The sequence below is a fragment of the Leptonychotes weddellii genome, chromosome 6 (assembly GCF_054177405.1).
Source record: "Leptonychotes weddellii isolate Sample4059 chromosome 6, ASM5417740v2, whole genome shotgun sequence".
Lineage (NCBI taxonomy): Eukaryota > Metazoa > Chordata > Mammalia > Carnivora > Phocidae > Leptonychotes > Leptonychotes weddellii.
This window is the reverse complement of record NC_138374.1, coordinates 125,343,978-125,368,376: the sequence shown is the minus strand read 5'-3', so window position 1 is coordinate 125,368,376 and position 24,399 is coordinate 125,343,978. Positions and strand designations below refer to the sequence as shown.

Below are 24,399 nucleotides of genomic sequence, written 5' to 3'. Positions count from 1 at the left end.
GGGGAAAGGGAGAAGGAGGCTCTTCACTGAGTAGGGAGCCCAATGCGGGGCTGGATCCCAGGACCCTGGGATCCTGACCTGAGCCGAAGGCAGATGCTTAACGACTGAGCCACCCAAGTGCCCCAACTATTATCCCATTTTTAAATGGGGAGACTGGGTACAGAGAAGTGTAGGAGTCCAGCCAAGTAAAGGAGTATGATTCGAATGCAGGCGGTTCCACTGAGGAGCTCAATCTGCTCTGTTGCTGTTCTACGCAGACATGACATCCGGTGAGGACCCGCCACAGGGAGCATTTCTGAGAAACTGAACTAATAGCAGGAGCATTTAGGAGAGAGAAGGGCACTCCTTCCATTGTAGACAATTAAAATTTGGGGTGTGGAGAATCTAAGCGATGAGTCTCCCCTAGGAAATCAGCTTAAAGAAGGAGTCCAAGCCCAAAATAGAGAAAACCCCTGTGCGTGGATGTGCGAAAATATTCATCATCACATGGATTAAGCAGAGAAAGAAGAGCTTTTGGGAAAAAGTAAGTGTGAGGGAGAAAAACAAGAAAAAGAATCCATGACGGAGAGGATGAGCAATTGGAAAGGGAAGAGAAATATGGGAGGGCATGATGTAACAGTGTCATGAAGATAAGGTAGGAAGAGTTTGGGGAAGGAGTTGCTAATCAACAACACCAACGGCTTCTGTGAGATTTTTAATGGTAACCATATAATTTCTCATCCCAATTGATCACTTTGGGAGTGAAGGGGGTGCTATTAATAATTTGGCCAGGAAACAAACATAACAAGTCAACAGTGATGTATGGCCATACTAGGTTTACAAATGGATGAAATTGATAGATTTCTAAGAATTCATGATCATCTGGAAACTATTTCTCTTTGACCAACATTTGCTGAGCATTTACTGTGAGGAATGCAAAGTGCTAAAGATAAAGATACATATGGCAAAGTTAAAAAAAATATTTTGTTGGGGGGAAAACAGAGAAAATTGGTGGATGAAGCATAATCTTCCTTTGCCACACACACCCAGAAGTAGTCACTCTTCACAGTGTATTAATAGCTTTTTCTACATATTCCAATGGTTATAGAGATATCTATCTAACTAGTTTTGTTTCCAACTAAAACAATGAAACATGCACATATAAGCCTACAATTTACTTGTTAAACATATATACATCTCTTCAGGTGAGTAAATATTTAGTATCCTCTTAAATGAACATACCATATTTGCCTATTTTCTTATTGATGGACATTTAGCCCTTTTTGGCACTATTTCAATAACGCTACGTACTTCTTTAATTCTTGTGTTCTTATTTACGTAGGAGAGATATCTAGAGTAGGATTGCTGAGCCAGAGTAATTTTACAATAAACTGTCAGTGGGTTGTTTAAAAATTATATAAAATAGCACTTCCACCAGCCTTCTATGAACACCCATTTCCTAATTAGCCATACTTATATCAGACTCAAATTTTTGGCCAATCTATTATTGGATAGTGGTGTATTATAGTTATTTTAACTTGCATTTTAAAAATTATTAATGAAGCTGAACATCTTAATTTTTATTGGTTATTTGTATCTTTTTTAGTGAATTTGCGTTTTTTTATTCTCTTACCAGTTTTTTTCTGTTGAAATAGTCATCATTTTCCTTATTTTTTGAAACCTCTTGCACACTAAGAACATTAAGCCCTTTTCTCTTCAATGTTACAAAAATCTTTCCCCATTTTAATTTTACGTTTTCATTTTGCTTTTGATTGTCATCAAGAAGTGGTTGAATATTTTTTTGTTTTATTTTTTGTGGCTTCACATTTTTCTGTCTTGCTTAGTTTGATCCTTCTCCCTCAAAAGAAGGAAAAGCAATTTTAATTTTATTCTAAATCTTTTACATGTTTTTTCCACATAATACTTGATTCCCCATAGCTCAGAGACTAGTTGTGAAGATGACTGCAGAGTGGGTATTTCCATTTCATTTGGCTAGAGCTCTCACTGAGGGGTACCCCCAGAGCCATGAGAATCCCAAGGAGGGCACTTGGATCAGTGGGGTGGGGGGGAAAGAGGGGTGCAACTGGGTTTTCTGACTGGTTGACATCTGAGCTGAACCTTTAAGGCTGAGGTAGCAGGAGTAGATGGGGTTCCCAGTTGAGGGAAATGGCAAGTTAAGGAGACCTGGAAACTTTGGGATGCAGTATGTTTTACAGGACAGGGAAAGAAGGGCCATGTGGTTTCATGGGGTGGGTCAAGGGAAAGCATTTTTAATATCAGGGGAGAGCTATTTTTCTGAATTTTAAAATTTCCACAAAGAGTGGGTATTACTTTGTGGTCAGAAAAAGTAATTCTAAGCTGAAGGAAATGAAACCTCTGAGTGTGGGATTAAAGAAGTTAAATCATAAGTCAGTAAGGGTAGGAAACACCTTGACCTACAAGATTAGGGATGGGACAAAGAGGGACAGGAATCCGTGTTTGAGGATTGGGAGGAATGTGCATGCCATCTTTAATATCCATGTGCCTTCCTCCAGTTATTCTGGGGCCAGATGGTGACAGGTCCCTGCTAACTGAACTTGGCCTTCAGCGTTTCAACTTTCAAGCCTCACTGCAGGCCACTCCAGAGTAATATCCCATTATCTATAATGAGGTCCTTTCTGACTAACATGGCAGTGAATTCTCCACAACCTTTTCTCATCACACACTTCTAGTTTTCACACACCATCGTATTCTTCTGCTCTTCACTAAGAAAACACAGAACCACTGTGGGACCTTGTGTGTTTAACCTACATGCTTCACACTTGCAGTTCCTTCTCTCTGGGAGAGAGAAATCTTTGTCAGGCCTACTGGAATCCCGCTTATCCTTCAAGACCAGCTTACATATCATCTCTTCCTGCAGCCTTCCCTGACTTCTTCAGTAAGAAGAAACCTAGATATTGAAATATTCCCTGGCACCATTTAAGACTTATCCTAAGGCAACAAAGTATAATAGTGTGTTTTATAATGATATACAGTGATATATGTTATAATGATATAGATAGTGATATATAATATATATTCTAGTTATGTGTTCATCCTAAAACAACAAAGTATATGGGGATCATGTTCCTAACTAGGTTGAAATTTCTAGAAGGGCAAGAACCATGTTCTACCTCTTGGCCATATTCCACTTTAATACAGAGAAGTCCCATCCTCCCTAAAAAAGACTGGAAGACAACGCCCATTTGTAGAAACAGACCCATGGACAGCAAGGACAGGAGAAGGCAAGGGATGAGAGAATGCACAAAATAAATCAAATATAAAGTCATTTCCTTAAAATAAGGGGATAGGAGCTTGAGGAGAGCGTAATTCTAAATAAACCTCTGAAGGAAGTGAGCCTGAGAGAGCACCGGGCATGAATAAGTGGATCACCTCATACTCATGGCAGAGGGCCCAGATGAAGTTAGACAGAGTGAATTGGAAATGGGCCACATTCACATGTTCCTCAGCATTTGGTGGCCGAAGAGCAATACAGATGCAGAAGGGACCTGAGAATATCTGAATCAGAAAGAAAGAGTAAGAAGAGAGATTAAAGCGGCAGGAGAAGAAGAAGGATATTTGTGAAGAGGGAGAAGTGAGTCAGAGAAAGGTTCTTCAGAGGGGATGTGAGTCAGCAAGGAAGATTACATAATCAACTTGGCAGAATGTCTGTGAAGTGAGGACAGTGGTGAGGACGTCAATCCTGGACGTAGACAGGAGAGAGATCCAAGGAAGCCATGAGGGGCCTAATAATTGGGGTGAGGTAAGAGCGACAGGGTGTGGGTGGGGATGAGGGGTATTCTGGGGTGGGGGGAATCAGGCATAGTTTCTGTGAGGACACAGGGAGGATGGCGGCCTAGCAGGCAAGACAATTGTGCTTGGAAAGGGATCACACTTAGCATCTTTATAGTTGAATGGCATCCTACACCAGGAAGAGACCGGGAGGTCTGGTTCAGTATTCTCATCTGGCATTCAGGGAAAAGTCTGAAGAGTTTAATGTCACCTCTGGGCAGGCCTCATTGCTCTCTGCTCTCCCTTTACCCCAGCCAAGCCAAACTGCTTTACATTCCCCACATCTGGTTGTTCTTTCTCATTCATACCTGCAGTTCATGGTCTGGGATGTTCTTCTATACACTCTTTGTTATTTGCCTAACTCCTATTCAAATTCTAGATCTGTGCTCAAAAACCATTTATTTAAAGCATCCCCTCCTTGGGAAGGATTACATGTTCCCAAACATTTGTCTGTTTCTTAACTTATATGGGACATAGAGTTGCTTCTTGACTGTTGCTTTCTAGGCTGGAAATTCTTTTTTACTTTTTTAACATATTTTTTACTTTTACTTTTTTTTTTTTTTTTTTAGAGAGAGAGAGAGTGTGTGAACAAGTGGGTGGGGAGGGGCAGAGGGAAAGGGAAAGAGAGATACTTAAGCCTGGAGCTTGAGGTGGGGCTGAGTCTCACAACCCTGAGATTATGACCTGAGGTGAAACCAAGAGTTGGATGCTTAACCGACTGAGCCATCCAGGCACCCCTTGGATATTCTATTTGGTCCCATCTTCGATTACTGTACTGTACTAGTGACTGCCTGGGAAGTATCTCTTGAAGGAGGGAGGGAGTGAGGGAGGGAGGGAAGGAAGGAAGGGAGGAAGGGAGGGAGGGAGGAAGGAAGGAGAAGGAAAAGGAAGGAAAGAAGGAAGGAGAAGAAAGGAAGGTAGGTAAATTTTAAAGTTTCACCCCCAATTGTTGACAGAGCCTGCCGTGCTTTTTCTGAAACTAAGTACAGTCAGGCTTGATTTAGGTGTGACTTGAGCATTCATATACAGATTTGGGTGGTTGGGTTTTTTTCCCTAGAATTTTAACCATTGCTAAGCATACATCTCAGTTGCATTAAGTACACACACGTTGTTTTGCGGCCATCCATCCTCACCATCACCCATTTCCAGAACTTTTTCATCATCTCAAACAGAAACTCTGTACCTATTAAACAATGATTCCTCACTCCCCCCCCCCACTCCAGCCTCTAGCGTCCACCATGCTACTTTCTGACTCTGAAATTTGATTACTCAAGGTACCTCATAAGTGGAACCATACAATATTTGTCCTTTTGAGTCTGGCTTATTCATTCAGCATAATGTGTTCAAAGTCCATGTTGTAGCATATATCAGAATCTTACCCCTTTCTTAAGCTGAATAATGGTCCATTGTATGTATATTTCACATCTTGTTTTTCCATTCATTAATTGATGAATATCCAGTGAGGGGAGCTGTTTTCACAGGAGACCAGTATTTTAAGTCCTAGATACAAAATCTGTCATGTAATCTAGTACCTGGGGCTGGTCATTGGTGCCACGGCTGGTAGATTCAAGCAGCAAAAACAAGAGTAGATTGAGGAATCATCCATGTGCATAGCAAAGTCAACAAAAATATCCAAGCACATGGAGACTAGACAGGAGGGGGAGGAAATGCCCCCACTGGGCCATGGCAGCCCTCAGGTGAAGAGGGTAATGAAGATGTATGCCATGAATTTCACATGGTAGTAAATTTTGAGAAGTAGTTGGAGATAAACTCATTTTTTCCCCCTTCCCTTGTTATCAAAATGGCGGAGGGGGATGAGAATGAGAAGGGGCAGAACAAAATGAGACATTATCTAGGAGAAGGAGGGGAGAGCCGGATAGAAGATGAAGGGGACTTTGGCTCCCCAGTGCCCTGTGGAGCCAGTAAAGTCTTGATTCAAAGCTGTTCAACAATTTTCATGTAGGAAGAGCCCTCCGTGCTATGAGATCAATGGATATCTATTCTATAGTTCATCACAGTCCAAAGAAAGAGATTCCACAGCCACGATGAGGCACCGCATGAGGATGTTCAAGACTTTCTTTTCTTCAGCTAGACTAGTTTGGGCCCTTTTCTTCTCCTTGACTTTTCAGTAGTTGGAAAATAATTATTCATACTCATTCCATCAAAATCCCTTACATGCCTGAGTTCTTTCTCAGTTAAAGATTGGAACTGGATTAAAATCTTTTCCCTTAACAACTTCTCAGTTACAGTTTTCCTAAGCCTTTAATGCCCTTTGAATTGTCTGCCCTAGGGTCTCTTGGGTTAAAGAATAGTCAGATTTTGCCACATCCTGTTTGAAGCTAGTGTTCTCCTTACTGATCTGCTAACTCCATTTTTGTCGTGCCATTGTCCAATGTGTCTAGTGTGGTGCTGGCCTTGCCGCTGAGGGAAAGAGTGCCATTATTTTTCTGGAAGCAGCTTGACGAGAGGGGCTCATTAGGGCCCCTACCCATCAAGCTCAACCTCCCAGCCTAGAGCAGAGCAAGTCACTTTCCAAGAGACTGCTGGCCCTGAGATTGTGTTACCTTTTCCGAGGTGTTATTTTTGTCTTTCTACTTCAGAAGTCGAGCTCGTTGGCCCATTTCAAGTTGCCGCTGATCTTTAACTGCTGCTCCTCAGCCCCTTGAATCCATCCTTGGGGAGGCTTTCACTGGTCACTTTGCAGAGTCCCCTCAGGCCAAGAAAGCCTCCCTCACTTTGTTTCTACTTAACCCTTGCCCTCCATGGTGGTGAGGGGCCATCTCTGGGCCCCCTCCCTTGTAGTCTGTTATTATTTGCAGGTGATTAGCAGGTGGCTTCTAAGCAAAAAGGAACATTGCCCCAGGCTCTGCTCTCCCATAGGCTCTTGCCATTTTGCTACAAAAGAGAAAAACCGAGCCTTTGAACAGTGTATATATACTATTCATGTCCTTAGAAAGAGAGCAATGTCTATAAAATTTCAGGAACAGTATTAGATTTTACTCCGTTATCAGAGGGCAGGACTACTGGTTATGGTGCGGATTGCTTTTGGAATTAAAAAGAAGCAGTTGCCTTAGCTAGGCGTCTGGTCTTTTAGTAAAAGCTTATTTGAGAATTTCTCTCCAGACACTAATCCCCCAACAAGTTGTATTCCGGTGAGATGGAGCGTCCATGAGTTATCGTAATTGGGGCTGTGGTGAGCTATTCTTCTTGCAGGGGGAGCCCGCTTGGTGACAGCAACTGCATTCAGCATTCGCCGGGCTCTCTGGCTACTCATTTGGCCAGATGAAAGCTCTCTTCTCTACCTCCGTCCTCCAGCCTTTTTTGTCACGTACCCTGCTACGTGAAGCTATTATATGCTTCTTTCAACATCTTGAGCTACTGTCCCTGGCATTAAGTGAAACATACTTTTTTTTTTTTCTGGATCTCTGAACTATTGCCATGAGGTGCGGTGTCCCGCTCAGCTCTGATGCCACCCCCCCGCCCCCGCCAAAGGAGCCCGTTCATTCACCTGAGTTGTAAATTGCTAGTTTCTCTCCTATTACTTTCAGTTAAAAAATAAAATTAGAAGCCCAACAGAACTTCCCTCTCCTCCCCTCCTGTGCCAAATAAACATGACCTACCCATTTGCTATTTGGATTTGATATTTGCAGGAACCACGCGAACGTACGTGGAATAATTCTTTTCCATGGATGTTCTCAGTTTGCCTGGGTGGGAAGCTGGTTGTGTCAAAGTAGCTGAGTGTGTAGCAGAATGGGCCAGAAAACAGTTCCTCAGGTTCTTTGACTCTGGATTTAATTCTTTACTCCTTGATGGAGGGGCCGTGTGTCCCTCAGAGCACCTGGCCAGTGTCATCGACTTCGGTGTTTCCCAGAGGTGCCCCGAGCTGGTGAAGCAGAGTGCCCAGGGCAGGAGCCTGGCACTTTGTATTTTAACAAGTGCCTGAGGTGCCCCTCTGGGTCTGACAAGGCTGGGAAACACTGTTCCGTTCATTCCTGGGTTTTGCTTACGAAGGTGTACTGGATTTCGGGGTTGCCAGAGAGGGTGTGGGGTTGTTTCGCTGGCCTTGTTCTCTTGCTTGGTTCGGAGTCTTTTGACGCAAGGAGATCATGAACATTGACGAGCAGGCCCATTTTAAACCAGGAAAAGAGGGAGCCTGCTTAAAACAAAACAAAACAAAACAAAAAACCCGAAACAACAACAAAAGAAACCCCGAAAACAAAAACTGAGGGGTGTGTTCTCTTTTATTTGAGAATAACCTCAGGAGGTACATAGTTGAAATAGTCCTCAGGGCTACGGCTGCTGTCTTGCTGGTCTCAACATGTTTTGTATGACAACAGTAATAAAGGCTGTTGCACCGTCCTGTTTAAATTACAAAACGAAGTGGATTCTTTGTTTCCCTGCATGAGAACTGCATGTGGTTCCTAGTCCCTGATAAGGTGGCTCAGAAAAGTGACCTGTTGCGATGACCTGGAAATCTTCTTGAGTATAATCCTCTAGATAGTGGTAGATGATAGAGAAGAAAATCAGGAAGCTTTGCCATGTGCCGGGGAGAGCTGCCGGATGTAAATATACATAAGGAAGACAGTGCACTTTTATTATCTATTGAATAAGGCAGGCTGGGGACCGAGGGACAATTGAAGACAGTATCTTGGGTACATAATTGAGTTTCAGATTTTCTCACTTTGCCCGGTGTGGCTCTGCTGTTTGCCCAAGTCACATCTCTGCCCTGCCATCAATAAACCCAGGCTGGGGCTACAAACTGTATCAACAACAAAAAAGCCACAACAGGAGCCTTTCATGTATTCGCCGCCCCCTTTGGGTTGCCATGGCAACAATAGTTTTAATTATGGAGAGCCAAAATGATAACTTGTGTATCAGATGTGGCTCACTTTTCCCTGTGGACGAAACTCTGATTCGAGAGCAGCTTTGTATGTGGATTTTCCTTCTAGGCTGGATTTTATTATCTGCTCTAACAGACAGCTCTTTTGCTCATGGAATGAACCAGAGGAAGCTGAAGGACTTGGCAGGAGGGGCTGGTGGACAGAGACCCTGGGGGAGACGAGCTGGACCTTTTTGTCTTAGAGGCAGCCTGATGCCCTCATCCCTTGTGAATCTCAGAACCAAGCAAACTGTGGCTCTCAAGGGCTGCTTTTGGCTTCCCCTGTTGACCAGTGGAAAACCACGCGTTAGGACAGAGACTTGTATGAAGTACTATGTGGTAATCATCCTTGACAACGTTCAGGATTATGCTGGGGGTGCTGACAGATAATTCCATTGCAGTGGCAGTCATGGGAATGCAGCTCTCCAATCAAGCTGTGGCGGGAAGAGGCAGGAGAGAACACCTCTTCCTAGGCACGTGCCCCGCCCCCCGCCACCTTTGTTGCTGGATCTGCTTGCCCATTCTTTGAATCTCTCCTCAGGCTTGGAGAGGCACCCACACCATATCTAAATATTTCTGGGCTTCCTCATTCTGAAAGCTCTCACAAAGCTAAATAATCTTCCCCTTAGGTAAACATAAATCATTGTCTACCTTCTTTGCTCCTCGAGAAGACCTTTTGATACATTCATTAATTATGGCCGTTGCCTGGTGGCACAGGGATGGCTGAGTCACCGCTGTGAGCATCTTTCCTGGAACGCCCCCATTGCTGACCCTGAGCCCTAAAACCCCATTCGGTGTTAAAGAGGCCATTCTTTGCAATGGACAGCTGGATGGTGGCGAGTGAAAGACACATGCCTGCAAAAGGCAGCAGTGTGGTCTCAGGAGTGAGGGGAGGAGAGGGAGGACACAGGGGACGTTGATGGAATGATGTTGTCCTTAAACAGGCTGCAGCTGTTTCTAATCTCTGGCAACCCTGGAATAAGACCTTGATCCTTTGCTCAGTAGATTTGCAGCCTCCATCGATAGGCCAGTTCATCACAATCCCAGCTTTGGGAGGCCAGAATGCCCATGCAGAACTGTTTAGAAATAGGCACCATGGTTCTGCTTTCTAATCCTTTACCACATTATTAAAAAAAAAAAAAAGTCCCGATTTTTGGTAAATCTTGCTTAACTAATGACACAGTCTCTGTTTTGCTTCCACATTCAGGAAGCTTTGAGGCTATGATTTTGATTTTGGAGTTTAGGCATGTTAATTAAACCTTTGTTTGAAAGCAGAGGGGTTCTGTTTCTTGTTTGTTAGTTTAATAAGATTTTGTGTTCAGAATGGCACTGAGAATCTGTCAGAATTAGCTTGGCTGCCTATGTGTAGCTCAGTGCTTTGAGACTCTTGAAATGTCTGTTTTTAGGACATCAGCAGGGGGCTAATGAAAAGGCTTTGTTGATTTTAACGAATTGCAAGCCACTGTAGCCAAAATAAATATAATCTGCTTTTTGGATTAGTTGTCACAGATGATTTTACCTACTAACAGTGATTAAGGAACCCGAATGGACCAGAAACATAGCAGCTCTCCAGTGACTCCTGCTAAAATAGCAATAAACAGAAGTAAATAAAGACTTAGGGCATTAGTTATCTTTAATAAACAGTGACACCAAATATACTGCATGCAGGCGTGAAGAGGTGGGAGTGAGGGTTTAGGGAAGATCGGGGTGTCAAATACCTGCAAGGCACCCTATCGTTTAAAAAATAAAAACTAGAGTGCTCGCTGGTAATGTTCATCCCTTGTAGTTGTACCTCATTAGGAAGTGGTTAGAAACCCAGAGCCATCTCCCGGTTGCCCAGCCCCCTCTCAACACCAATCCCAGTCATTGTCATTCTGCTCTCTTCTTCCCGCGGACTCTGGGACCGAAGTTGAAATCCTGCAACTATAGGATTAGAGTATGAAAATCAAGGACATGTTAATTACTTGTGTAATTGTTAACCTCCTTGCTGCATTGATGCTATCCAGTTAGTGAAGAGGAGACTAGCACTGTATCCTTCCCTGTATTTTTCTACCCTGATGAAAAGAAGGACTTACTCCAATGGGCAAATGTGATTCTCAGATTTCCCCAGTAAAGTCTGATTGTGTTTTCCCTCATTGCTGCTTGATCTAAAGAAGAGGTTGTAGCTAAAACCCTCTTAGGTGGGATGTGTGAGTGCCAGCCGAAAGATGCCTTTGGTAGGCAGAAACATCATAGTATTTTTTTCTGATTTTTAATCCTTTTTCTAAAATTTTTTTATTTAAATTCAATTAGCCAACATATAGTACATCTTAGTTTCACATGTAGTGTTCAATAATTTATCAGTTGGGTATAATACCCAGGGCTCATCACAACACTTGCCCTCCTTAATGCCTGTCACCCAGTTACCCCACCCCCACCCACCTCCCCTCCAGCAACCCTCAGTTTGTTTCCCAGAGTTAGGGGTCTCTCATGGTTTTTCTCCCTCTCTGATGACTTCCCTTTCAGTTTTCCGTCCCTTCCCCTATGATCCTCTGTGCTGTTTCTTATATTCCACATGTGAGTGAAACCATATGATAATTATCTTTCTCTGATTAACTTACTTCGTTCAGCAAAATACCCTCCAGTTCCATCCACGTCGATGTAAATGGTAAATATTCATCCTTTCTGATGGCTGAGTGATATTCTGTTGTCTATATATACCACATCTTCTTTGTCCATTCATCCGTGGATGGACATCTCGGCTCTTTCCACAGTTTGGCTATTGTGGACATTACTGCTATGAACATTGGGGTGCAGGTGCCCCTTCGGATCAGGACATTTTCTGGTTTTTAATCTTATCGAATGTTTTAAATCATTCTGGGGATACTTTTACCTTAGATCGCAGAGCAAGTGACAAACAGAGCTTTCCCTAGCTTCTTTCTCCCTGGGGGGTAGATACTGTTGTATTTGTTTACAGATGCAGAAACTGGGGTGCTCAAGGCCTGCAAATGAGTCACGGCAAGGCCCAACAATAGAACAGTGGCCTTCTAGTACCCTGGGGAAACCCAGGTGTTAGTTGCATCACTGACTGGCCAAAAGCAGTGCATATGCCCACTCAGGGTTCCAAAGACTATAATCTTACCCTTGCTTACCACCCTCCAGAACGAATAGCTATCGTTTATTAAGTTCTTACCGTGTGCCAGGCACTGTGCTAAGTGCTTTGCAGATGATGTGCTATCTGATGCCTTACAACAAATCTCTTCATTCTGTAGATATTTTATTGAGCCGTTCCTAGTACCCCGCTCTGCTGCAGAGATACAGCAGGGAATAAAATCGATACAAATTCCTGCCCTCTTGAAGTCTTTGCTCCAGTGTAGGGAGTTAAGACAACAGGATACATTTAAAAATAGTGATTATATTAGAAGGTGGTAAGTGCTGTGGAGGGAACGCAGGGGCAGGGAAGAGCTGCAGTTCTAGATGAGGTGAGTAGAAAAGGTGAGCAGGTGCCCTTTGAGCAAAGACTTGACTTGATGGAGGTGAGGTGGCAGCCACGTGGGTCCCTGAGGGGTGGGTGTGTGGAGAAGAAGTGTCCCCACCCTGAGAAAGGAGCCAGCCTGGAGTGTTCTAGGGAAGGAAGGGAAGAATGGGGGAGGTCAGAGTGCGTAAGAGGTCAGGTCTGTAGGAATTTGCAGCCCCCTATAAGGACTCTGTCTTTTACCCAAAGGAAGATGGGAAGCCCCTGGGAGTTTTAGGCAGAGGAAGGACATGCTGTGTCTGACATTTTCAGACCCGGAGAGGCAGGTTGCATTTCCTCATTGCACTGATGGAATGCAGGGTGCAGAGTAAGCTCAGGGAAGTACTTGCGAGAAGTCACCGTGTGACTAAGACGGGGAGAGCCAGCCGCTTATTGCCCAGCGCTACAGCTGTGCTCGGCCTCCGGCTCAAAGATAGGCCTGGTGTCTCCGGGATGTTTTTCTTTCCATCAAACAGGAAAGATCTTGTAAATGTTATTTTTTGATGATCGCTTTTGAATATCTGGAGTCAGAGGCTTGTGGAACCGGACCACTCAGGATAACATTAGCCTCATTAAATTCATTTTCCAAACAAGAGAGCAGAGTAGAGTCAAATCTGTAAATGGGGTAAAACTGCTGTAGGTCACGTAAGCAGGAATTCAGATCTGGGATTTGAATCTGGTTCTGCTGCCTGACATGCCCTGTTCTCATGCCCTGCTTAGGCCATCATGCTGCCTGGACTGCAGGTTTATCACGGTAGGCGCTAAGATGCATTCAACATACACAGGGAATGAGGTGTTCTCTGCTTGCATGGAGCGAATGCCTGTAATAGTGACCTTTCTGTGTGGTTCCTTCTTTTCACCACTCCTTCCATACTCCAGGACAGATCTTTGGGTAGATGTCCAATTACCAGATGAGCAGGGATTGAAATCTGGTATGGAGGGAAGGCAGCGTTGTTCTAAGTGCCATTATGGTGCATAAAGTGGTCAACTGGGGACTGTCCCTAGACTTCCTTTGCCATAGCCCAAAAATTTCTTTTCCAAATCCTATAAACCATCACTAAGCGATAATAGATCTCACTGGACATCAGTGAAGGTCTGTTCTTTCATGGGGAATTTGAAAAGTAAATAGGCATCATTAAACATTCAAACTGATCCTGAGGTGAGAGGATATGACGTGTCAGTCAAATTCAGGCACACCGCTGTGCGTAGTGACAAACAGACACACACATGCACACCCACACACAGCCAGAGTTTTCTGTTTTCTAGGTCTTCTGTGCAAATTTGACGGGTGTTCGTTATCCTGAGCAAATCTTTTGTAAGATTTAAATAATCTCGCGCTCTTCTGCGAGGAGCCATGCCTTGCTATGTCAAGGCCAAGTTCTGGGTATGGCTTTTAAAGGAGATCTTTTTACATCTAAAATCTTTAGCATTTTGAGGGACTAAACAATAGCTTTGTAGCAGGAGCAGAGCATTGCTAGTTTCTTTCTCTAAGTAACCTTGGATTTCGACCTCGTCTGTTTTACCAAGGAAGCACTGCTAACATGAATGAATGATATACAGTTTCATCGTGCTTCTTGCAGAAGTTTTCCCTGAGAATATTTCTGGAGTCATCACACACTGTCGTTCTACCTTTTTGTAGGGTTTACGTGTCCTCTACCACCATTTCCCTGAATAACATAAGAGGATGTCTGTGATACTCAGCCCTAGACTTATTAGAATAAAATGTAATACAGGTGCTCTGTTCATTTTCCATGGAAGTCTTGGGTGTCTGGCATTTTGAAATAAGAGGAAGTAATTATCTTGTTATACTCCTATCCACTGACAGGTGGGATGGACCTGAGCAAAAGCTTGATACTACTTAAAATTCAAATTAACACCCGGTCAGCTCTGTGGTAGTACAGAAACGTGATATTCCTCCTACGTGCAGGACTAATTTGGGTGAGCAGTAGGAGCTCCTTTTGTCTGATTTCCAGAGAAGGGGCCTAGCTATGGTGATAGCCTGTTTGTTTTTTCCTTACATTCTTTAAGACAAGAATGAAAAGAGTGTATTCTGTTTTAGTAAGTTTTTAAGGAAGCAAACTTTGTTTACTATAAAATATAGTTCACCTAGCACTGGATTGATCCTGGTTGGTGTTCCCATTTCAGAGCTAGTTTTCCGTTTGAGCTTGGGCTCTAGCTGTGTGATTGGTCTCCTCACCAAAGCCTAGAAATAGGATGTGTCTCAGTTCAAACCCATAAATGCAGTTCCTGGAGTGATTAACATTTTGACAAATTGAGCACAGGAGTATTGGTGCCATGTAGCTGGCATTTTCCTTACAAAGGGACAGACAACTATCCTTTGCTCAGCAGGTGACTTGGAATTAGCAAACCGTTGGCTCTGGGAGAGAGAGCATGAACCTGAGCAAATCAGCATAGAAGGCCTCACATTTGTGATCTTCAAAGTTATGGCAAGCTAATTGTCCATAGTTTCTTTAGTGGTTAGCTGTAAATAGTTTTACTCTGAAATGGATAATTAAGGGATAAAGTGGATTTACATCAGTTTATGTTTGAAACTGAGATAAAAATATGTAACAGCTAATACCAGATATTTAATTATTATCACTAGCATTGCCTGTAGTTTATGAAATGTTATATTACTCACTTGATGTTCGTAGTAAGTCTGTGATGGGGGTAGTAAAGGCTTTATTACCCTCATGTTATAGATTAATAAAGTTCAGAGTTTGATTTGTCTAAGGTCACAGACCTTACCTGGTTTTCAGATGTTCTTTCTTCTCTTTTCTCAGATTTTCTTATTTGAAACATAGGTGTTTTAAAATTCTATGGCATTGACTTTTACAGATTATTTTTTTTTACCTAATGCTCTGCCTTAGGGTATATATCTGTTCTGTTTTAATTCAAGTTGCAATTAACTTATCACAGAAGTTTGAGTTATGGAGAGGTCCCTTAGATTGTTAGCATTTTTTAAATCTCATAGTGGAAAGGTTAAAGAATAATTGAGACAAGAAAGACAGGAGAAGAGGGGTTGATGAAGTTTGACATCAGAAGGAAGATGAGCATACAGTGTCCATGTAGAGAAGCGTGAGCATAGAACTGGAGAGAAGGAAGTCCTCACTTTACTTTCCCCTTACAAATAGGTAACAAATGGCATTCTCATTTTTTTTTTTTTCTCATCAAGGTACAGAGTTGAGGTAGAATGAGATGACAGAGGTTTTCCTTCAGAGGGACAGTGGGTCACATATCGGTTTTCTAAATTCTCCATGCACACATAGGTGATTATATTCATTAGTATGTTTAAAATGAAGGTTAAGAGTATTTTGAGTACCTAAAGTAAACTTTTAAAGTCTGTATCTGAAAAATAGGAATTTTCCCAAGAGTAAACAAAATTAACTCTCCCAGAAACTGATGTTTGGAACGAAATTACAAATGCCTTTGTAAATTTTAAATTTGGCAAAACATGTTCTACCATCATTTAAAAATAACAACTTTAAAGGGCTCATAAATAAAGACATAAAAGGCATTTTGACATTTAATACAAAAACAGCATTTTGATGAACTGGGTAAAAATGAATCACAGACATATGGATTACATATTACTTACAGTGTGCCTGAGCTTTAAAATTGAGGCAGTAGAAATCTGGCAAAATATTTTTGGGAAATTTGCTATATATACTATATTTAAAAAGAGGTGAAGATGAACTCCAGACTGCTATGATTGCTCATGACATTGAATTTGATAACTTTTCATTCGCATCTAAGAAATTCTTGTGAAATAGCTCAATCTGTTTGTGTGCTGTGGAAGTGAGTTGTTGGAGACAGTGTATACCAATTTCGTTTGGTCACATACTCAATCAACAAGAACTTAGGACCGGGTGCTCCCTGAATGCCCGGATTTGTACTACACATTGGCACAACTCCCTGGATGGAGACATGAATTGTGGACTCTACCCTCATGGGAGGGGTAGACAGTGGTAGAGAGGGGCTCACGAATTTCTGGGTAATCCAAGTACTTGGGATACACAAAAGAGACTCTAGAGTATTTACTGGGTATCAGTGTCTCTGTTAGCCTTCACATTTATTATGTTTAATTATTAGAACTCCATAAAAATGGGGATATTATTATTCCTTTCTAATGGATGGAGAAACCTGTGTTTCATCAAAATGTATAGGTTAAGTGATTTGTTAAGTGGTGGCAGTCGTCTCCTATGTTGCTGGCTCCAAATGACCCCCACCTTCTGTATTCTCACCTATGGTGTCTGTCATGCCCCTTGAATCTTGGCTGGCCCTGAGATTGACTTGAACAAATAGATCATGGCCAGAATGGCATTGTTTTAGTTCCAGACCTAAGCCTTCATTGGGCCTCACAGCTTCTACCTTTGTAGTCTTGGGAGTCCTGAGTCACCAAGAGAAAAGTCTGGTTACCTGCTGGAGAGACCCTGCACTGAGACCATGTGGAGAGACACGTGCAGGAGAGGCCCTGAGACCTCTGGGAGGGAGAGAGGAAAGGACAGCTAGACTGACCTCCCAGCCAAGCCAGCCCCCCGCCAACCAGCCAGTTGACTGCAGCTGCATCAGGGACCACCAGTAGGGTCAACAGAACAAGAGTCCATGTTGTAGACTTATGAGCAAATACAATGGTTGTTGTTTTCTGCTGCAGAGTTTTGAGCAGTCAGGCGGCAAAAGAAGACCAGAGTGGTGGCTGAGTAGGATTTGAACCCAGGTCAGTCTGACTCAATGCATGTTTTTTCTCACTGCGTTTGCTCTGTGTTGGAGTCAGTGGGGAAAAGGGTGGGGGGTGCAGAACAGAATTCAATGATCCGTGAACACCTCCTAAGATAGTCTGCATCTGACCTGAATGAATTGTGAAAAGGGAAAAGTTTGAAGACTTTCAACTTTGTGTCTTAGAGGAAAAGGGAAACATACCAGTGGTAGGATCCCCCCTCCCAGCCTCTGCCCGGGTGGCCTTCTTGTGCTTGTACCTTGTAGTTCATGCATCAGAAAGAACAGGAGCAGGTCGCCCCAAATTCTCATTCCTGATACTCTTCCCCGGGCAAATGCCATGTAAATGTTTGTATTGACATTATTTAGAATTATCAAACTAATAACGGATGCTAATGACTTCCTGTCATTCACTTGGGAGTTTATAAAGAGAAGGCAGATAGGAGCTTTAAAAAAGTACAGAAGTGCGACACACACATACACACATGGGAGATGTTATGAACCGTGGCATGAAACAAATGGTGATCAAAAGCTATGAAATGGGGGCAGCATGCAGCGGTCAGGGAGAGTGGAGGGTCCCTGGCTGGTGACACAGGGGAGACTTGAAAGGAGAGTTTTCTGGCAAGTCCACGTTTGAAGTGATGTCATCTTTTTTATTCTCCCAACTCAATTGCTTCTGTGAAGCTCATTCTTTGCATTCTGATGAGGAGCAAAAATGTTACATCAAAGGTTAATGCTTGAATTGAGGATGAAAGAGAGGGAAGAGGGTGGGCGCGCGTGTGTGTGCTCGTGCATGCGCGTGCGCACACACACTGAGATATAGAAAGAATCACAAATGACTAAAAGTTCTTAGAAGTATGATATAAAGGAAAATAGCCATCTTCCTCCCCTGATACATAGTTCACAAGATCGCCCCGAGTTTGGATGTTGAACCGTCTTGGTGCATACCAATGAGGCTACGATCGCGGGCCGTTTCCCTTGGAAGCTTGTGGTGGTCAAGTACGCGGCAAGGGGCGCGTGGTAGCATGAGCACTTCGGCCACACAGCAAGGTCCTGATCGGCTGAAACAGCCATTCTTGGGTACTGCGCTCCGCGTTACCGTGCTATGCCTCAGTGTTATTTACGCAGTCCTCCTTAGGATGACCTTGAGTGGACTACCCGGCCTCCTGTGTAGGCAGTTCAATACACCTAGTTCAGACTTCTCTTTGTAATCAAGTACTCATTTCCAGGTTTTTTGTTTTTTTTTTTTAACTATATTGCCTGTTTTGGGTTGGACAGTTACATAGGTTAATACTACGCATATATATATGCATACTAATGCAGTCTGCGTGTTGAAAGAACACTTTCTTCCTTTTCCCTCTCCACCTCACCTACCACTACTTGAGGAGAGTAGAATGTGTGTCATTTTTCTCCAAGTTGTTCTAACTTGTGGCAATCCAGTTGGCCTCTTCACACCAACCCAGAGATGAGGGGGTGAAGAGCAGCCTGGCTTCTGGGCAGTCCTTCAGAAGCAGAGCAGAGGGGACCCTGCTGTTTCGTCTTGCCTGTCTTCTTCAAGAAGCCCCACCAAGTGATGAACCAGAAGCTTTCTGGGCAGCTAGGAACCACGGGCCGCCCATCCGAGCTCTGTGAGGATATGGTGGTTGCCAGTAGCCAGACTAACAGAAACCTCACAAATGGAGGAAACTGATGGAAAGTTAAGGGAGAAATCTGAATATCCACACTTTTTCACGTACTGCGAGGAGTACTGTTCTCACTCCAGTTTCTTCAGTTTATATTTGAATCATTGAACAAAGGTCTGGGAAATAATACTTGCAAATAAATTCCTCCTCTCCTTTGAACATTTTCTCAGAACCTAGGATTTCTGGTGGGGCAAAGACGCAGGCAAGGGGTCTGCTCTCTGTGGCCAGAGGGTCTGTTGAATCCTTGTATCCCCTGCCAGGCAGCAGTTATGGGGGCCAGTGCCTGAGAGGCTGCCTTAGGGCACTAAGGGGTGGGTGGCCTCCAATCTTGATCACCAGGAATGAGGGCGTTGGGCACCCTGCTGGCTTAGTACAGGAAACATCAAGGGTTAACATGCACAAGAACAAGCCATTCACACTGCTAGCTAAGTGAGCCTTTTCGGAAATTGTACAGTTGTGTTTTTTTCATGATTTCAACTGACAATTAGACGTGTTTACATGGTCAAAGCCCTTTTTCATACTGAGACATTTTACCTGAGTGCTCCTTCTGAGAAAAGCTGAAGGTTTCAGAAAATTGCAAGGCCACTAATGGTTTGAAAAATGACCTCTTAGCAGCGTGTTTAAATTACAGTGGGGGAAGAGTGAGCATTTTTATAAGTAACATTTTATTTCGTTTGTGTAATGAAGCCCATATAATAATCAATATTAAACATGCAATGCTATGCTGGGGCCAAGTGCACATAAGGATGTGCTGCTAATAGTAACAACAACAACAACAAAACCTGAGAATTTTCCTCTTCAGGAAACATTACAAATATTTGTTTATTAATCCCCCATGTCAGAGCTGAGATTAGAACTCAAGCTTTTGCCCACCAGCTGATTCACTTATCCTCTGATGAGAGCAGAGCTCATGGAAATAGCAGTATAGGAAGATAGTATAAAGTTTAAAAAATGGTAGGGAGAGTTGATGTGATTTTTAAGAACTTGAAATAGATTTTTCTTGACTAAGACCTGCTGAAATAAACTCTTCTGGTGCTTTCCATGTCATTTTCTGCTTGCAGATATAAAATTGTGGTTTTCTATTAGCAGTATTGAAATATAATGCACTGTGTCTTTATCTTTTTTTCCTATCCTAAAATTCCTCAGGATACAACTATAGTCTTTGCAAAGTCATAAGAGGGCCCAAACCATATGAACTACTGCTTTAATTATAAGCCTTCTCAAAGTTTATAATTATCCCCAATAACAAAGCTGACAACATACAGAGTTTTTTAAGATTTTATTTATTTATTTGAGAGAGAGAGCGCACATGCGAGCAGAGGGAGGAGCAAGGGGAGAGGGACAAGCAGCCTCCACGCTGAGCGCAGAGCCGGATGCGGGGCTCAATCTCATGACCCGAGATCAGGACCTGAGCCGAAATCAAGAGTCGGAGGCTTAACTGACTGAGTCACCCAGGCGTCCCCATATAGAGTTTTATACATTGTAAAATACTGTATGCACTAGACTATTTGATGTTCACAACTGCCCTTTGAAGAAGGTAGGGCAGCTATTTTTATTCCATGTTGGAAATAGTTAACAGACTCAGCCTGCTTGAGGGTTCCTTAAGGGCCGCATAGTTTCAGCTTGAAGAAAGTAGGGAGTCAGTGCTTGTCTCGTGATTCCAAAGCCACCATCTACTGATCATGAGGGGCAATGATGGCACATTAAGAAGCAAAAGACAAAAAACCCAAAATAGTGAATATAATCTTCTATATACTTTCCTTTGGTACGATTAGAAAAATATAAATATGAAGGATGCATTTATATAGAAATACTGTGCCAGAATTTTATAATTTGTAATAGTTTTATCATCAGTAGTATAGAATTGAACATGTAGTAGGTGTTTATTTAACAGAATGTTATATGATAATATATATGTTATATATATTATATATAATATATATCATATATTATAATATACATAATTTACCAGTATGTATAATATATATAATATATATAATTTACCAGTATGAATATAATTGCAGATATGTTTGGGGACATACAGATGTAGAAGAGGTTTGACTTGTGTACCCTCCAGGTACTTTAAAAATATAAGTAAGTACAAAAAACATAAGCATTGAACTTGTGCCAACCTAGTAGGTTTGCATCCTATTTCTGCCACATGCAAATGAGTATAAGTATACTCATATACTTTTTCCAATTTTTTTTTCAATTGTAAAATGGTGATTAAAAGACCTACTAGAAAAGATGATTTGTATTGGTCAAATGAATGCTGAAGAAATATATATGAAGCACATTGTATATGAAAAGCATTCAATAAATAGTTATTTACCAAGAAGCAAAAGCAACAGATGTATAGAGCTTCCATTTATGTTGATGTATAGAGTTGGCTGAGATTGAGTATATGCCTTCTTCGTGTGGACATGGCCTACAGTCTCACAATTTTCTTAGGAGATATCTTTGTAATTTATCTTTTTTCAGGGCTCAATTCTTACCAGTGTGCAAAGGTGAGTTTTTAATAAGGTGACAGTCCTGTTAAGGAGTGCCTCACTTCACCCTTTTGGTTTGCTCCAGGTCAAATGGAGTCTCCATATAGTCAGTGAGGTATAAAATGCACCTCACCATAACAAGGAAAGCATTGTCTGCCCCATTTCCTGACATCAAGAGTATAATAGTGTTCTGTCAAACTTATTCAATGGTGTCCTATTTATTAGAAATGCCAAATTTTCATCCTCTGTCCAGTCCTGTTACTTGTGTTGAATTAATGTGAATTGCTTTTGTAAGGTCAAGACCTCTGTGACAATATAGTGAAAGTTTCAAGGAAGGTGGTGATGATGGATTTTTCTTTAATTCATTGGAGTGCTTGTAATAAAACTAATGAATGGGAAGGACTGAACATTTTCAATTAGCTGCATGTAGTAAAATCCTAAAAATAATTAGTGGCTGAGATGGTGTGTAGTTATTTTAAAATACTGTTTCTAGTTTGTAAAGATCTTGGTTTAGTTTGCTTTGGAATCAAGCCATTTGGGAAAGAGAAAAACCTACAATGCGTGTGTGTGTGTGTGTGTGTGTGTGTGTATTTCAGAAGGGCTTTTTCATTTCCATGCAAAAGTGTAATAATAGATAGTGACTAATTTTTTTTAGTGCCTTCTAAGTTCACAAATTCTTCTCTTATTCATATTAACTCATTCCTTATAACAACACATTGAGGTTAGTATTATTATTCTGTTTATTTTAATGAGGAAATAGGCTGTATATGATTAAGATTACCCCTTTAAACGTACGTGACTAAAAAAGAATCAGGGAATTAAGCCAAGTCTTGGGACTTGAAATGCAAGGTTCTTTCTACTATACCACATTCACGTTTGTGGGGGGTTTTGTTTTTGTTCATTTGTTTTGTTTGTTATTGATGGTGATAGTTTGGTTTCCTTTTTGAAACCATCCACAAGTATTGTCAGTAGTACAGAGTTGAACATATGGTAGGTTTTAGGTTTAATGGCATGAATCTGTCCCTCAGATTTCACTTCAACAAAGAGTTGTTGGGCTGACACTTTCTGAGTGTCAGATATATTGGTGCTTAGTATAGGAATTGTGTTTGGTTCTAGGAAGTCAAAACTAAATTGAGTCAGGCCCTTGTCCTCAAGGAGTGAATAGTGTAACTTACAGTGTCCAGTCTTTCCAGTCTCATTTTGCCCCCTGGGAAGTGGGTGCCGACCACGGTTTAATAACTCAAACCACTGGCTGACTCTGGGCTCTGGCCTTCCTAGGCAGGGGAACGTCGCAGAGTTTTGGCCAAAACTGGATTTTTGTGAATCTGTATCATGTATTCTTGATTTAGTCTTAATAGGTATCAATGATTGAGTCTTAATTGAGTCTTGACTGAGTCTTAATTGAGTCTTGATTGAGTCTTAATAGGTATCAATGCTCAGTAGATTGTGATATTCTTCATATATGATTATCTCATCATGGGGTTCCCATGTTATTTCATGAAATATTTATGATTACCCTCATTTTAGAGGTGAGGAGCCTAAGGTCAAGGGACCGGGTCTCATTTTTCTTATCCATAATGTGATCTAGTTGAAAGTTTCTGAATTTTCTACCCATGTACTCCAAAAGCAGAGGTCAAGGAACATTGGGCATGTGATTTGTGAATGTTTTAGTCGGTTTGGGCTGTGATAACAGAAGACCATGGACTGGATAGCTTAAACAACAAACATGGATGTCTCACATTTATTTATATAAATAAGTTAATTGGACATTTATTTATTTATGGAGACTGGGGAGGCCAAGTTCAAAGCGCTGGTAGATTCAATAGCCTGATGAGGGCCTACTTCCCATATTGTAGATGGTTGACCTCTCTGTGTCCTCCCATGGCAGAAGGAGGGGAGGGAGCTCTCTGAGGCCTCTTTTATAAGTTCGCTAATCCCATGACTTAATCACCTCCTGAAGGCCTTACCTCTGAATCCCATTACATTGGGGGGTCAGGCTTTCCACGTGTGAATTTTGAGGGGACACAAAAATTGGGCCCATAACAGCAGAGGTCTGGCCTGAAATGACCAGTGGCAACCAAAACTTTTTTTTTTCAAGTCTTTGCCTTTTCTTTAATATGCATGTGACATTTGCATTTTGCTCCATAATATATGTTTTAATATAAAACATTGTTTCCCAAGCCCAAATCAGAATAAAATCCATGCTACAGGGGATGCTGTATATTTTTATTTTTTCTGGGGCTAAATATCCCATGGCGCAAGGCCTCGCACCAGGCCAGTCCCAGGCCCTTGCAGCTTTGACCGTTCTGTGTCAGAATTAGTGCTAACAAATTTACCCAAGGTGTTCCAGTTTGTTTTTCTTCTGCTTTCTCTCTCTTTGTCCTTCTAACTTGTTATCTACTATTTTATCCTAAAAATGATGTGAGGGGATTGTCCTAAGGACACACAGTAAAACACAAAAACATCTGAAAATCAGGGTAAAAGAAAAACCAGGCTCTTCTAGCAAGATGAAATTGGAATGTGTGTTGGGGGCAGACGCCGATATATGTTCCTACAAATTTGCTAGAACTAGACAATGCATTTGGCTGCAAGCTTCCTCCCAGCCCAGACACTCTGAGCCCCCAAGTTTTGTCTTATCTGTATAATTCACACTTAGGAGGGGCCCCGGTTATCCGAGCCCTGAGATCTGAGGGAAATTTCTCCTGTGGGTCCACAGAAGGTGGACACACTCCGTGATTGCCAGCCACCCCGATTAGCACTCCCATGGCAAAACTCACGCCGAGTGTCGTTTGGATGCCTGTGATAACATCCCAGAGGGAAGCCGGAGGGTTGTAATGCTAAAACCCAGTGTGGCCATGGCAGGCCTCAACCCGGCTTTTCTGCCTACACATCTACTGTGATTTCTGACAAGGATGGATTACATTCTTGTTCCTTTTCCATCCAAATCACATTCTGGATAGAGTTAAGAGAAAATGTATAATAATATTTTCAATGTCGTGTTTTTCTCATTAGGAGAGAAAATGAATATATTGAAATTTTAATGGTGAGGCTTTTTAATAACCATCCTTATGATTTATTATTCTCCTTGGGATTTTACTCAAAGTCTTAAAATCTTAATGAAAATATATATTAAAAAAAAAGGAGTTGGTTTCTCCCTGTGGAACAAGTTTTAACACAAGAGAAGCAGGATCTGTTTGCACAGGAAACTCAGAAAAGGATGGACTTTGATTCTTTGTGCCTTCCTTCCTTAGGTGGATGTGAATGAAAGCCAGCAAGAATAAGAAATTTTGTCAGCTGGCATGGTTCCGATCAAACACGTCTTCAAAACTTTTGATTTTAGGAGGTCTCAGA

The 24,399-nt window shown here is 42.1% G+C and overlaps 1 protein-coding gene across 2 annotated transcripts in view; it reads left to right on the top strand.

The window, feature by feature from the left end:
- The window catches only part of ESRRG (estrogen related receptor gamma), a 569,800-nt gene that overhangs the window by 140,643 nt on the left and 404,758 nt on the right, over positions 1-24,399 (top strand). The window contains exon 1 of one of the 2 annotated variants that reach the window (XM_081825170.1): positions 16,814-16,878. The exons of the other annotated variant lie outside the window; for it this stretch is intronic. The gene's annotated coding sequence lies outside the window, so the exon portion shown is untranslated. Of the gene's footprint in view, positions 1-16,813; positions 16,879-24,399 lie in introns of those variants that run through there. 2 annotated transcript variants of the gene reach the window in all.